At 39.8% G+C, this 16696-nt stretch overlaps 1 protein-coding gene across 1 annotated transcript in view; it reads right to left on the reverse strand.

Annotated features, from left to right (window-relative positions):
* The window catches only part of sema4ba (sema domain, immunoglobulin domain (Ig), transmembrane domain (TM) and short cytoplasmic domain, (semaphorin) 4Ba), a 41385-nt gene extending 29425 nt beyond the window's left edge, over positions 1-11960 (reverse strand). Inside the window, exon 1 of the mRNA XM_083917342.1 lies at positions 11789-11960. The gene's annotated coding sequence lies outside the window, so the exon portion shown is untranslated. The remainder of the gene's footprint in view (positions 1-11788) is intronic.
* Positions 11961-16696: the final 4736 nt, after the last annotated feature.

Raw genomic sequence — 16696 nt, forward strand, 5'->3', positions numbered from 1 at the left:
CTATTTCTTTTCTACTGTACAGTCTGTTTTACTGTTACCACACCCGTTGCTGAGAAAAAAAACACCTAGGTCTTTGTGAGTGTCATTTAGTATAGCTTTATCATTTGTTACACCTCCCATATAGGCCTGTCACGATAACTACCTATTGGACAATATATTGTCCCAGAAATAATTACGATTAATGATATTATTGTCATTTTAAGACCATTTTATGTTGGTTAAAAGGTTGGTAACATTCTTGTGTCATGTAAACAAACATGTATGTAAACACAACAGGGCAGCGAAAAAAGATCAACGTGACAAGCCGACTTCTAGGAACCATTACTGAGTTGGCAACACATTTTAAAAGCCATTTTAAAGTGTACTGGAATGATCAAATATCCTTCTGCAATCCTATTCTTCATCTATATCACATTTACATTATGTTACATTTTGAATGCTCAGTCCATTGACCTATTATAATTCCTGAGGGTATGATGAACATATGAGAAAATGATTTTGATGATGAGAGTCAACTATTCCATCTGCAACTGATCTGCACCTCTCATAGAAAGACTTTTTTATTATATATAGTTGGAGAGGCAGAGCCATACTACGGGTCACTGCTGCTGCTCACACCGCAATTGTTTATACTATAATAAATATTTGTACTGTAATATATTTTGCTTAGAAAAGGGTGAACACAAGTGCTCTGTAAGCAATGCCAGTGCTTGAATCTTGAAATACATTTAGATTTACAGTGAAATAAATCAATATTTAATTAATAACGAAGTTAAAGTTCATCTTCCAGTTGGCAGTTTTCCCTTAAAGACTGGTCTACCATCATAGTTTTGGCAGTAGTATATGTATTTAGTGCGTGAGATTAATTAAATACCTCACACGCTCACACAAATTAAAATCAGAGTCTCTCTGCTCTCAACACAGTAACTGCTCCTGAGCAAATGTTTCTATCATCTCACATGTGTTCATGTTGCAGTATTAGGATTAAATTTGACATTTTTGTGGGATTCCCTGTCAAAGTCTTCTGCTGAAAACTAATACTACTGTACATTTACAGTGGGTAGTGATGGGATATACATATGAATCTCTTGCAGTGAAATCGCAGTATGTTGCAGTTTTTCCATTTCTCTTTTCCATTACACACATGGAACAAATGCTTTCAGAGTGGCTAATAGGTTGCAGACTTCACACTGTCCTTTAAGAAGAAATACAATTTAAATAAAAGATACAGCCTACAAGGTAACATTTGGATCGACTAATGGTACTTAATCATCAGGTGTCAGTTGATATTTAACAAAGAGAGTGCAGTGAATGTCCTAACCACTCTATAACTGGCTTCAAGTCTAGGATTATTTCTATCTTGCATATTATATCCATACTGTTCATGGACTTGAGTGTGTTAGTTGAAATTAAACAAAGATTTTAGTGTCACATACATACGTACAGTAGTCAAGAACATGTGACCAGATGCCATCCATCTAGTAAAAGCAACACATTTGCAAGGATGGTTTTATGAGATTTATAATTCATATACAGAACCGCATTGTATAATATTGTTCACTGCCCTGTTTAAAATATCGAGGGCCTGTGTTTTTATGAGAGGCTTCTGCCAGACACAGGTGAGGAGCCGTTTCAGTGCTGGCTGCCATAAGTAGGTCAGGCCTGTTGAAACACTCACTCCCATTGTAAATGTCCCCACTTGTTTGCCATATTCTGTCTGCATTCACTGGAGGGGAATATTGACCCTGACTGAACAAGTGCTGATAACACGACATCGACCTGAGGAGCTTTATCTCACGTTTTCTTGTTTACCTTCACTAACTTGATTTGTTGTACTAGATTAGTCTACGATAAGCAATTGCAATATGCAGAGGTTACTGTTTGAATACATATTTTAATAGGTTAATGTGTAATTACAATAATATCAACACTGAAATTAGTCTAATTAGAATGTGCCTAAATGGGCATTACCTTACATTTTAATTTAGCATCCATACAGCTCAACGTTGTGGTTCCAGAAGCGATTATTCCATTCATATTCTGCATCAGGATTTTAATAATAATAAATTATGCGGTAAACATCAAAGGCAGACTCACCACAACCTTATATGACTGTGAAACGAGGATTTATACTACTGTAGAATCCACAAGTGTAACAGCTACATCTTTCATTGGTGGCGCTCACTGTTACCATGGAAATGTTGAACACACCTGTGCAAGGCTAGTGAGCTGCTGCCACTGAACTCTACGTATTTTCTGAAAATCCTAATACAAATTGCTGAAAAAGTCTCAAATATGAATGAAAAGCTCTGAAAAATGCAAAGTGAGCCTTAAGCTCGGAATTCTTATCACAAATACTATGTGGGCTGAAAAAATACTGTGCTACATTAATATTTTTTTGCCCATGAAAATTTATGGACCATTCAATCACCAACAATGCATTGGAGTATTTATCCTCTAAAATTGATTAGGCTGGTGTGGCATCCATGAAAGGCTGTAAACAAAGTGGCGTGGCTGTTCTCCCTTGATGTCCACAGCAAGAAGCTGCACGCATTCCAGTAGCTTAGAGGCTTAAACAGAAGCTCAGGCTATAGGCCATTGGCCAGAGGGCTGCACACATCCATCACTGTGTGAGAACGATAAAAGGCTCAGAATGGCCACTTCTCCACATGTCCATCAATGATGCAAACCACGGACCCGCCTTTAACGCAACTGCAAGTTTTTGTTTTTTTGAGTCTAGTAAAGACGTCATACCCCCCAAAATCGAAACAGTAGTTCACTCGCCACTCGAGGTTTCTCACTGTGGAGATGTACTGTAGAGTTATGTAAACATATAAAAGTTGTTTACATCCTTCAGGTCTAACAAATGCGATGAGCTTGTGCATTTCCTTCCACGTAAAACAACAAGTTTAAGCATATGCAGAGAGGTAGATCAGTGGAACAGTGTGACACAGCATTACCAGGAATATGTATCGTGTCATCCCCATGCAGGTGTGTGCATGCATGTGTGTTCTCATGTACGAACAAAACAGGTACCCAAAATGGCTTCATTGAGGTACTAGAGGTCAAAATATTCACAGTAAACTTGATATAAAGAGCAATGCAATTCTAAACTAATAATTGATGTTCTAGCAAAATGTAATCAACAAACTTTCTATCAAACGAGAGATAGAACAGAAATAAATCAGTAGATCAGCACAAATAATGATCTTGTAAAGCCCCATTAAGCTGGGCAGCTCAGAAATATGGGGAGCTGTTCAGATGATGTTGATGATGAACTTTACTGCCTCTTGAAGCCACTTCAACCTTGTGAACAGCTATTCAAACAAGGTGTTACATGTACAAATTAAACAAAATAAAGACACAATAGTGTTTGTTCAAAGAGGGGCAACAAACAGAAAAACGGGCACCCCAAAATAATTTAAATATTTTGCCCAATTAGTTATATTTAAATATTGCCGTCACAGTCAGAACAGGAACCAGACGAGGCTGCCTGTGACTTTACTCGTAATGCACATCATTATTAAGCTGACATATAACTGCATAGTATTTTAGTTATTCAGAATATGGTAACCACATTTAGAAGTTAGTGTTGAGCCCTGCAATGGCAAAGCATATTACGTTGTTTGACTTTGGGGTGAAGATTTTGACTGAGCCCTGAGCTGTTCTTTTTTCCCCCTTTTGAAAATGACAAGTAAAGATCAATGATAGCCCAAGGAGCAGTGTGTTCGTCTAAGCAGCTATAATCAGGTTCATGTTCACTCTACAATCATCTATTGTACAGCCCATTAAAAATGACACCTGTGAGAACTGTTTAAAGGCTAATCCAGTTGTGTGCAAGCTAAGTAATTTTGATCTATTATGCCCCTGAGCTCTTTGCACTAGAGCAAAGGGAAATCTGCTTGTCTGTGTTGATTGAATTTTTGGCATATTTCAAAAAAAATATTTCAAGTAACCACAACTCTTAAGGCTGCAGTCAGCAAGTCTGGCATATTGACGTGACTTTGCCGAATTTCAAATGTTTACAAGTCTCACGCCCATCCCCCACTACCATCGTTCCTGACAGTGCGTGTACACCAGATTTCTGTATAGTCTGTTCTATTCTATTCTGTGGCGTGTGCACGAACTGTGACTGACAGCTCTCACACAGCCCTGCGCTGAGTGAAGAAGGTGAACCGAGTGCAGTGGAATTTTAGTCACTTTACACTCAGTACCATAAAAGGCATTAACGGATACAGAAGGCATGTATTGCGAGTGGTGAGACAAGTGTGCTCATGTGTGTGCCAAACTATTGATTCACTGAGTTACATGTGAAAATATCCTCCCCACCCCCAGCAGCTCGCACTTGTTCTTCAGAGGCCGATCGCCGATATATTCATCCAACCATGATACTCTCTAAATGTAGTTAATGAGATAGAATAGACAAATGATGAACAACTGATCCTGAGACAACAAATGTAGCACACAGAATTAGCTTTCTTATGCCTTGTGGGGTTTACTGGTGCCTCTGCTTCTCATACAATTCCCAACCTGTCTTAAAAGTTGAAACCAAGTCAAATCCTCTTTAGTTTACCTTTTTATTTAGCAGATATCCCACATTAAAATATCTTTGTGGGGGTAGTCTGTCCCCTTTATGTGGGGTCTGAGAGTGGGGCAGCCACAGTGACCTCACTTAGTAAAGATCAATAGCAGGCTGCACATTCCTCGCTCTAAGTCCTCAGGAGTCACTTAGGCCTTGGTATCTCAGTCATCCAAGCCATATTGTGAATCCTTTAGCACACTGATATTTGGGGTAAATTCCAATCATTGACATCCAACATCCAAGACGACCAGATTTGACCTATGAGGGCAGCATATATGTGGTAAGCCATACGGGGAGGCAAGCTCTTGTCACTCAAGAGTATCACCCTTTTAGACCATGCTAATGCAATCACGCAAGGGCAAATTTCTCAAGCTAGCATTGCTCAGTTTAGAGCAAATTTTACATGTTTGTAGTTCACATTTTTGCCTGCGCCATTTTCCCTTTCAATCACACTGTACACGGCCTAGCGCACAGCAAAATTATGGGGCCCACATTGATCCCTAGGCTGGATGATTTAATGGCTGACTGACTGTTCTATTTAACCAGACAAGCATAATAAGGGGATTAGCAACCTATCAGATGACAGAGTTCAGTGTGCTTGGCTGCAGGTATACAGGCAGATATCCTATATCACATGATTTGTTAATCGCTGTGCAGATGATAGAAGTAAAATGTTTGGAAAAAGTAATAACTGAGACTTCATTACAACCGGGGTTCATGACGTCGTTAGCGCCATGTTTTAGTTAAGTTTGTTAAGATATAAAGTATTTAGGGCTTCTAAAGAACCCTTGAAGTCCATGTACGTCCACACTATTGTGCTTTTGAGATGCAATCAGAGTCCTGACATGTCCATACAGTACCCAGGTCTCCACAGCTGGAAGTGTGTAGGTGGGAGCTGATGTCATGGAGAGATGGAGGTGAAATGATCTGTTACGAGAAAGCTGAGCCTCTTCACTGTGATATCAGAGTATGTGCCACCTCCTCAGACATCTTAACCTACTTTCACAACTTGGAGGTAAATACTGGTCAATCATGTTGAAAACACGCAAACCAAAAGGATTACACATATTTTTTTTACTTTCAAAGATGATAAGGTTATTATTTCATATAAAGCACATATTCCCTGTCAAAGTAGAGGCAGACAGAATAACATACAGTATAATGTGTGTAATTGGAAGTATCTTCTCTCAGTAATCTAAACCAGTAAGATCCATTGACCACAGCAGAAGTCATATTGGGGCATGGGGGTGTGGAAGCATCAACAGTACAGGGCTGAAACAATTCCTAGAGAAATCCTTTGTACTGAAGCTTTGTTTAATCAACAATTAGTCTTTATGTTTCTCTATACTCAAGATAGTGCATTTCAAGCTCTGCCAGAGGAATGAAATGGTATACACGTCAGGTCAAGTGGGCGTGTCGTCGTTTGAAAGTGTAGTGAACATCATGTAAATGGATGAAAAGTATCTGCATATTAGATATTTACACAGCCATACTTGATAATACAAAAATAAGTTTTCTGAGGCTTGTTTTCTGCTCTTGTGCACATTAGTTGGCATAAGAGTTTGTTGCTGAGACAGAAAGAGGTCTCAAACAAAGTTAATTTTCCTGATTAGTTGGTCTGACTTTTACATGACATTTACAGTATATCCTTGAATATGACATAGAAAATGCACTAAATGGGTTTAGTTTTTTTGACAGATAATATTATCATTAGTCAGCAATTTATACAATACAAATGTTTTTAAAACCTATTAGTAGTTAATTTTAAGAGACCTGTCTTAATTCCTCTTTAATATATTTAGTATTTCTCTTTAATTAAGCAAAAGTACCTCTCATCCGATTACTTAGTTAATCGAGGGAATGATCAGTAGAATACTCAATTTCTAAAATAATCGATGGCTGCATCCCAAATCAACAATTCCTGCGAGCTTAAACTGCACCTGCATGCTAAACAGCTTCACACCCTCCAGATGTCTGGAGGCCTCGCTAGACCCAGAGCCAGCACATCTATAACTGTCTCCTCCACTGCCCAGACTCTGGTGGATAACTGCCAGAAAGAAAGCAGAGATGCAGGGGATCGGAGCCCTGCAGCCACTCACGCTGCACAAAAAGTGCTGAAAGAGGCCATAAGATGGCCTGTGTGCAGTGTCTTAATATATCACATCTTCAATCCCATCTGATGAATTATTCAAACGGTGCTATCTACTGTGCCTCTCACCTAAAACATCTGCCCTGCCAGCCTGTCTGCCAGGTCTGGCTTACACTCTGTTCTGCCACAGGAAGCTTTTAGTCCACTGCTGTCCTGTGGTTTCTGTTACATTTAACCCCCTTCCTCTATCTATATTTCCATCTCTTGGACTAGACGCATAAAGCATTGAGGGAAAGAGATTATGTTATCGTGTCAGGGATCCATCTGTACAAAAGAAAACAGTATAGTTTTGCTACTACCGTGCTAATCTGTGGGTTGTCACGGCAGAGCTACGCTGGTAACTTGTGTCGTCTGACCATATCTGAAGGCTGTTTAAAGTTGTATTAAAAGGCCAAACTCAGAAACTACATGAAAAGCCTGCCTACATACAAAAGACACGACAACTTCAAACCCTGCTTAGTTTCTCCCCACAGCACAACTGGCCAATTGCTGCCTTTTGATTATTGATTTAATAAAGTCACAAAAATTGTTGGATGCTGCCTTCTCTATTCAGATACTGTTCGACAACCTGACAGGCACTTCAGATAAAGTACACTGAACCTTTACTTGGCTTACTAAAGTCAGATTGTCCCTGCTTTACCATAAAAAAGTCAGATCTGGCAAAGCCTTTGACTTTGAGGCAGTGAAGTGCATAGCTTTCCAACTCTGCGCTACATCGACGAGCAGTGGCACCAGCAGAAAACACAGACCAGCGCAGGTTGCGTTACATACATAGTCCATTAAAATGAGGAGTGTTTGAGGGATAAAAGGTGCACGCTCTCCTCCCCCAGCCCCGTTTATGGATCTTAGCAGAGCATGAAATGACTAAATACCAGCATCACTCCTCCTCTCTGTCATCTTCCTTTGCACATTTCTCATTCATAACTTTCAGCGAGGATGTCTGACTGAAAAGCATGTGACGCACCCAGCACTATTTATGTCCAAGGTTGCAGAACAACAGCTTTGTCTGTCGGTCAGAAGAGTGAAAAGTGTGTTATTCAACCAGTAATATTCATCAAATATCTCACTGCAACCTGCTTCTTCATTAAGAGCGGTACTGTACGTGAATATATATACCATGTATATTTATGTATATACAGTATATATAAAGTACAGGGTGTTTACAGTGAGGCAATTAGATGTCTGTGATCAGAGTTACGGCAGGAATGTCTGAAAGGGTCAGTAGCACCATTAGCAGAGTAAAGGGCACAACCTGGAATGCTCAGAGATATCAAATCACCGCGGTGGGGGAGGGACAGGCCGCTAAACAAGGCCCGGTTGGAGGCTCATCCCATTAATCAGTCCTACTCTCGTAGTCATGTCAGGCAGCACACAAACATATCCGACCGCTATCAACAACCTGATGCACGTTTGCTGTGTGTGGCACCTTATAGCCATCCGTTAAGTCCAATGTCAGGCGTGCAGATGTACACATAGCTATGAAGACTAAAATAGCACTTTATTATGAAACATATAAAATGCAAGAGGAACAGGTGTGAAGTGAAGAGTGATGGAAACACACCCTGAAAAGGCAATATTGCGTTTCTCACACCAACACACGAGAAACTCTGACAAGTGTAAACATCCACATGGTTTTTCCCAGCTGTTTCACAGGCTTGTGTACAGTTAAAATAAGACACTGCGAGAACAAGGCAAGGCCCCAGAGCACATCAAACGTATGTGACATGTTTTGATGCATGTGTCATACGGGTTAAAAGGCAGATCTGAGGGTCTGTGAGACACTAGAGCAAATACAGAAATCTGGCCACGTTCCATGTCCACAGTCATTTCCCACATCGTGGCACAGTGCTGCACTGGGAATAAACAGAGGAGCCCGCTGTGCTCCCAGAATGCATGTTTGCAGAGTTCCCATCAGTGAGTACACAGTAATAGGACTCCCTGAAGGCCTGTATTTAACCTTTAGGTTACAAGTGGCTGGCCTCTCCACAGCCTACCCCTCCTCTGCCTCAGCTATTAACCCTTTTCTCACTAGTTTTAGTTAGCACAAACAGAAACAGAGTCAGATAAAATCCCAAGATCTAAAGATGTGATATGTTAAAAAAAAAAAAGAAGAAGAACAGAACAGCTATTAAATTGACTTTTTGGATTATTTTTTTACCTGTTCTTTCCAAGGTCAAAAATGAACTTTAAGTTTCAACTTTTGGCCAACATGGAAGATGTTAAAGTGTGACATTTTAAGACCTACCCATGACAACTGGAAAAACTGCTGATGAAGGCTGTGTAATATGATCAAAAGCTCCAGGATAATACCTCGTGGTCAGTGTCATTCCCAAATTTAAAATTACTCCAACTAACAAACAGGATTTGAAACATTATCAGTGGAGCTTGATAAATGTAGCTGGCATGGCTTTCAGGTACATGGTTGTCCTTTTATGTATATTCTACAAATGATTCATTCATTTGATGGCAACTGAATAGGTGCAGGTTTTTACAACACCGTATACAGTATCTGTATCATTGTTCTGTTTCACAGAGTAATTAGGCAAGACAACACTACATTTGGCCCATGTTGTGTCACTGCAGTAAGCATAGCTCTCGTCTTGGGAGGCTGCATGCAATATTTTTGGCTGAGAGAAATAACAGTACCAGATCCAATTCAGAGCTACACACTTGTCACATAAATTCTAGCCTGTAATTGCACACATACTTTGTTTCAACCGTTGTGTTATTGGCGTAAACCAACATTTGTTACAACGAACCATATGGAGGGCAAAAACTGCACAAAAATCAAAATAAAAAGGAGAATTTCTCTCTCACACACACAATGACAAGGAGAGAGCCAACCGACTATATAAACAGATGAAGGAGAAGAGTAGCAGAGTCCCCTAATGCTGAGAAAATGCCCTTGGGATATGCTGACAAAATGGAAACATGTGCATATGGGGCCAGCATAGGGGAATAAGCTGTGATAAAACAGTGAGATGCGGCATGATTTATTTCTTCTTTGTCTTTTCTCCTCTGAACAGATTTAGTAATCTGCAACAGGTTGCTCACTGCTTTGAGCAGCTTTACAACACAGAAGCATAACTCTACCCTTTTGCTTGTATTCCTTTCAGCAGACTTGATGTAGAACAGCACTGCATCAGATAAATGTTTGCTCAGCAAAGGAATGTTTCAATGTGCCAGTTCAACTCGGCAATACTGATACACTCGGGCTTTCTCTGCAAGTGACTGTCATCATGTTATGAAATATAGTTTTGTGAAGAAGTCTGTATTTGAGGTATTGATATAAGAGGCACCATGCTTTACCAACAAGCCAAAGCTTTTCTGACAGCATCATACAGGCAGTTCATTGTCAAGTCGCCGGCATCCAAAATGCAACTGCCAGCTGTTTTCTTTGTGGATCAAACCAAAAGAAAACAGCAGGCCAAGGTCAGCACAGACAGGCTTTTCTCCTACAGCAGACAGATGAATCTCCAAATACAAGGCCGTAAAACAAAAACTCTCCCTGTCACAAATGAGATAGCATGGCTAATTACTGTATAATCCACCCTCTTGTGGAAAAATCAAACTATTCTGAAAAATGAATGAAAGCCTCCTATTCATTCCAGTTCTGCTGGATGATTGTTGACCATTTGAGGATCTGTGTCCGTGAGTGGGTTTCCATCCACCTGCTTTAGTGGAAACACCAGAAAAAAATAAAGAAAAATCCAGCAATATAAGTTAAGGCTGAGGTAGAAAAGTTGGCCTATTGACAACATCAAAATATAACAATCTGCAAAAATAATAATAATGATAATAATACATCTTATTTGTAAAGCTCCAAATTTGAATAAGTCATCATGTACACAGCATGTGATGATTTTCCCAAAATTCGATTAAATGAACAGTGATTGCAAATTCATAGATTGTCAATGCGGGAGTAGATGTAATGCAATATATATAGACACAAATTATTATTCCAAGCAAACAATAAAAAACAAAGCCCACTCTAATGGTGTAAAATAACTTTGTCAAACTAATGACACCGGGGAAGGAGCTTGAGAGCTTTTCAAATAAAAGATACTTGGCATTGCACACTCAAAAGTAAGCAACAATAGTAAATAAAAATCATAAGTTGACCTCATTGACTTCTGATAAACTTTTCCATTAACTACCACCCACACATTTAACAATTCGGCATAGTGGATTGTGGTGCCAGCAGCGCGTGGGTGATAGATTTGAATTTCACACAATAACACCTGATGCTTCTGTCGTGTAGCTGCCAACATCACATCGTGGACCCCTTAAACAACTATTTGACTGTGCTGGCCCTCAGCTATCACAACCAGACGCGCTGCGAGACAATTAAGACTTTGTGTGTTGATATTTATGATCTTGTTCTCGCCCATGAGCTTTTCCACACTCCTCTGGGTTCACACAAAGTTTCCAGGCTGGGAGAGGATGTGTGTGCACTGGCTGCCACATTCACAAACTCCTATCTGTGGAAAGAGGCCCCCGCTCCCAGTCGCAGGCTTACTCCTGACGACTTGTGCCTCAGCTTAAAGAGTCAGAGCCATCCCCTGTTTTTTCCCTGCATTATCATAGGCACTCAGTCCTTATAATACAAACACACCCGGGTAAATAGCTGTGTTTCCAAAGAAAATAAGTCCAAGACCAACATTTCTTAATGCAAGGGTAGCTCCTACACATACAGGCAGCCACAAATACAAGCACAAGAGACACACACACAGAAGCTTGCACCCAGACTGGGTCTTTAATGACCCCCTTCCCTGCTATCACCTTGCGATAAAGACCTACTGGGGCGGGCGGAGGGCTGTTTCGTGTCTGCTCACACCCACTTTTCCATTTAAAGAGAGAAACTAACAACAAACACCCACAGGCTTAGTCATAAAAGGTTGTTTTAAATATAATTCTCCAAGAGGGAAATAAGATGTTACCCTGGAACCTTTTAATAGGTAACCAGAACTGCAGCATGCTCACATCAATGATTCATGAAGCCACGGCAACACACAGTTAATGAACACAGGGGCAGTCTCTATAACAGCAGTACTTACGCTCTGTCCCACTCAGCCGAGAAGAGAAAACTTCCTTCAGATCTAAAAAAAGGTTTCCTTTAGGTGACACAGAGAGATTGATTCCTCCTCCAGGAAGTGTCAAAAGAGAATCCACAGAAACAACAGAGTTAAAGCTCTACCAGATGACAGCTCTGAGTCCGCAGGTCCACACTCTCCCTGACACTACGTCGTACTACAGCCTGCCTCTGGCCACTCGACACACCGGGGCTCCTCCCAACACATGCTGTCAGAGAGAGAGAGGGAGGGAGGGAGAGATGAGGGAGGAGAGGGAAGCTACACTGATCTTGACTCATGTTTTACTTTACTCATATGTTTTAGGAGAAGTGGAACTATTATTACATTTTAGAGAATATGTTACACAATGTCATTAGGTAGCTATTGCAGAGGGCTCAGGGCAGGGGAGCAGTAAAGACAGGAAGACTAAGACTAATTTCTATGATTAATGTCTATTTGAGAATCATGTTTTTTTAGTGTAAATATGTTTTAGATTATTTAAGTAATAAAAACCCTTTAGGATTTTTTTCTCTCACTAATTTCCAGTGTTACCTCTATGTGATTTGCTTTATTTTAAATTGTGCAAATAAATAAAACAAAACTTTTGGGAAATCATTGCCTCCTGATGCAAAAGTAACATTTTTAGGTTACACAGGAAAAATATTTCTGCAGCATACCATGATGCGGCTGGATTTATAATGTGAGCAGGAGGTAAAGTTCTAATCACATTGAGCGTAGCCTTGGAGCTCCTCTTTTTTCTTTTTCTTTTTTTTTTAGCTCTCCTGGGAGATGGTTCCCTTGTTATGGACTGCAGATGTTTGCCTCTCAGCCAGCTGCTTGCATCCATATAAAGACTGACTTTAATGATTGTAATTACCAGTAACTTCAAGCTACCGGAAAATAAACCAAATCTGTCCCAAATCGCAGTCCTTAATTGACCGCTTTCTTTGAATTTAATATCAGGGAGAAGTTAAACATCTTGAAAGTTAAGGCTACGTTTTTCAGACTTAATTTGTATAAAGTAATGATACCTTTTCAATACCGTATACAGACGCTCTTCTTTCTATTAAACTGAGATGCTATATTGAGGCAGGGTTTCGGCCAGTGTATTGCAAGCACAAAAATATTTTTTTTTATTTTAAGTTTTTTAAACCACAATGCGTGATACAAGTAGCTAACTTAAAGAGATACCTAGATTTTGGCAAATCTCTGATGAACATAAGACCCACATTGTCATCATCATATATGATTAATAAGAGTATTAATCATAAGAGTAGCATGCTGTAAGGTCGCTACATCACTGTATATTTCAGGCATAAATCAACAGTCATTTTTTGCTGGATCAAATGATACATCCATTATGTGCCTGTCATGGCACATCTGTGAAAAAGATTATTTTAGATTAAAACATCCTGTGCTCCTCCTGTGCCTTCAGTTTTGAGTATGAAGGTTTCATGCTTCGTATCCCCAGTGCTGCAACACTGCCACCCTCCTGCCATAAAATGTTTACATTAATTATTCATTATTTCATCAATGACACATCCAGCAGAGAGCTACTGTACTACAGGCCACATGAAAGGCACATGAAGAAGACAATAAGAGCCAGTATGTAAAGTCAGGCCACAAAGCAGTTCTAAAATAAAACTCACAACATTGGCAAGGGCAACGTTTTCAGGCCGTGACACTGAAAGTACAACAGAAGTGATGCAACAGTCTCAGAAGGGGGACATTTCATGAATTGTAAAGGGCACACTCCCCTCCAAAGAGTGTTTTAAAAACAGCCCATATGTACCTTGATGTATGTACTTGATGATTTTCCAATGAGTGGACATAAAAAAAAAAAATCATTTTACAGTAAAGTGTTACCAAAAAACTTCACATGCCTTCTCCAAAAATATTTCCAGGGTAAACAGAGAGAAGTGTAAGATAGCAGGGTGTTGAGACGGGGACGCCAACTTCGAAAATAGCAGATGCTAATTATACACTTTAGGCAACTGCTAAGGAGGGAGATGCGATGCCAAGTTTGAGGTGTTGGGATTCTGAATGTCGGCTCAGTGTATCTGTGCAGAGTCAAGATTCCCCACAGTCACCTGAGACGTAGTACTGCCACAGAAGGGATACTCAGTGGATGTCTTATTTACAGCCTATGTCAGGCAGAGATCCCCTTCCCTATTGGACTGGTAATACACCTCTTGTTGAGTTGGACCACCTGCCGCTGCCATGCAGGCGACCTTTTGTAAACAAATCACAGAACAGAGAGGACCCCTCAGGCAGACGTCTAAACACGTGTCTCGGACCAGTCAAACAGATTGGCCTTTTTCATTGCTTGTGACCCTGTTAATGTGACTCAAAATGTGTCGCTTTTCATTGGCTCTGTTCCCTCAGATTTTTACACTGTACATGCACATTGGTTGTGAATGGCTTACAATAATGTTTTTGGGACAATGAAACATTTTGGATGAAATTAGTTAGTGTTGTCTACACATATTAAGAGATGGAAGACAATTGATATACAGCAGGGTGTCACGATTCTCCAAATTAACAATTCGATTAAATTTTTGATTTAAACTTGTTTTTTCAGCACTGACGGCAATGCCATCGTTAGACTATCAAGTCTTGATAGATCGATTTATTTAGAAAATTAATAAAAGATAGCTATTATCAATCCTGTTTACCGTAGCAACAAGCAACGTACAAAACGCCACATTTACTCAAAACAGACAAAACTTTAAAGACTGATCAGGTAGGTAGGTGACGCTATGTTTAACATTGTCATGAAAAACTAAACAGAGTAATTCACAAGGACAGCAACATATTCTCTTCCCGTTTTTACCATGTGCGCACGTTGAAGTGGTGTTAATAACGTGCTGCTTTGGGCTCAGATGCTGAATCATCAATGTGACATGTTGTTGTGGTACACCAAGTCTAGTTAACAGTGGACACATTGCACCTTTTTGGCTTCTTTTTAAGTGTGAAATGATCCCAAACTTATTCTCTGCCTTTTTCGTATGCTGTGCTGAGCAGGCCGCATAACGCGCAAGACAGGAATTAAACGAATCATCGAGGAGGAGATTTTGCAAGTTACTCGAGTAATCGTTTCAGCCCTAATGAAAAGTTGTATTTGCGTGAGTATTTCCTGAAAGATTGTTCCACTATGTATACAAATAGATATTATATGGTTTTGTACTGGTATTTTTTAAATTGATAATAATATTTTTGTATGCTTATACGTATGAATCTATAAGTCACAGAATGATCAATGAACTGCATTTCAACTAACTGGAAACAGCAGCAGAAACGTTTGGACCACATGAAAATGCAGGTTTGATCTGTTCAGGATGTTTCACACACAGCTGGTGTAAGAGCTGACGGGTCATTCTATATAAATGAATAACAGTCTAGGAATTACAGCTCTGCGATAAGCCCTTGTGTTTCACATATTAGCTTAATGGAAACACACCAGATAGCAGCACTAGGCTACTTAGAGTCACTGAGGCTGACAGAAGCACACCAAAGACAACCGAGCAACCCTGACACTTAACTCTCAGCTTCATGTTATCACTCCTGTTTTCAGCCGTTAAAATGTCAAACTGTATCATTGAGATGAATCTCTGTTTTACAGCAGTAACGAGCACTTTAACAAAGCACTTTCCAATGTGTTGAAACACTGTAATTTTGTGATTCATCATGTGGCAGATAAAAAAACAACACAGCTCACATCCTCCTTCTACCATACTCTGCCTTTCCATGCCGAGGCTACCTGCGGCCCCAAATGCTTTCTTCTGGAGTGCCAAACCTTCTCATACATTTCTTTCAGTATGAAGGAAGCACAATAACACTGAGAGTTTAGCATGTTTTTCAGCTCTAAAATCACTGTGAACAAGTGAAAGTGATTTAACCTTTGAGCAAAAACACCGCTGTGCATCTTACAGGTTGTCAGTAGTTGCATAGTAACAGCAGGTCCATGGTCGACACTTACTTCAAGCATCTGTTCAGCGCTGTCACTTAAAGGAAAAAAATCCCAGAATAAAAAACAAGAGCAAAATGGCTACTAAAGTCACAACTCCTCAGGCCACACCTTGTCCTCACTGCTCACATCAATAGCATTTACCCTTGAACCTGATTTGTCAGCCTCAGTCTAAATGTAAAACAGGGACACTGTAAAACACTGACGCTAATGTGGCTTTACTTGTACATGTTTTGGATGTTTAAGCCCTTCATATACAGTTTTATCATTATAAGCCTAAAGGTTGTTAAATTCATCTTATTCCACTCTGTGACAGTATCAGTGTGCTCGAATATCCAGCCCAACATGTTTGGTATCTTCTAAAACTTTGGGATCTTGCGGAGCCTGGTGGCTCAGTGGTTAGAGCAGGTGCCCCATATACAGAGGCAAACAAAATCCTCACCGGCGCTACCCTTTGTTGCATGTCGCTCCCTATCTCTCTCTCATCCGTTTCCTGTCAAAATTACAGCTGTCCTATATAAATAAAGGCATGAAAGGCCAAAAAGAAAATCTTTTGTGTCGTGTGCAAAAAATATTTAACATTAACAAGTGAATTTTACCCTGAGGGTGACCTTAACCTTGGATTATCTTTAAATTAAAGATAAAACTAGCTGATTAATCAATAGACTGAAACCATATGTATTATAATTGTTTCATCTCTTTTGGAGTGTTGGTTGGGCAAAACAAGATATTTGATGGCAGCACCTGAAGGGCTTGATAATTTGTAATTTTTCCCAGGTTACTGACATAAAAATGATTGATGAACTAATCAAGGAAATAACCAGGAGATTATTGAGTAATGAAAATAAAACAATATTGCAGCTGTCTCCTATAGGCAAATTAGACAAATCATGATTTAATAAAAATGTATAGTATACTTTACATCT

Source organism: Echiichthys vipera, assembly GCF_963691815.1.
Source record: "Echiichthys vipera genome assembly, chromosome: 7".
Taxonomy (NCBI): Eukaryota; Metazoa; Chordata; class Actinopteri; order Perciformes; family Trachinidae; genus Echiichthys; species Echiichthys vipera.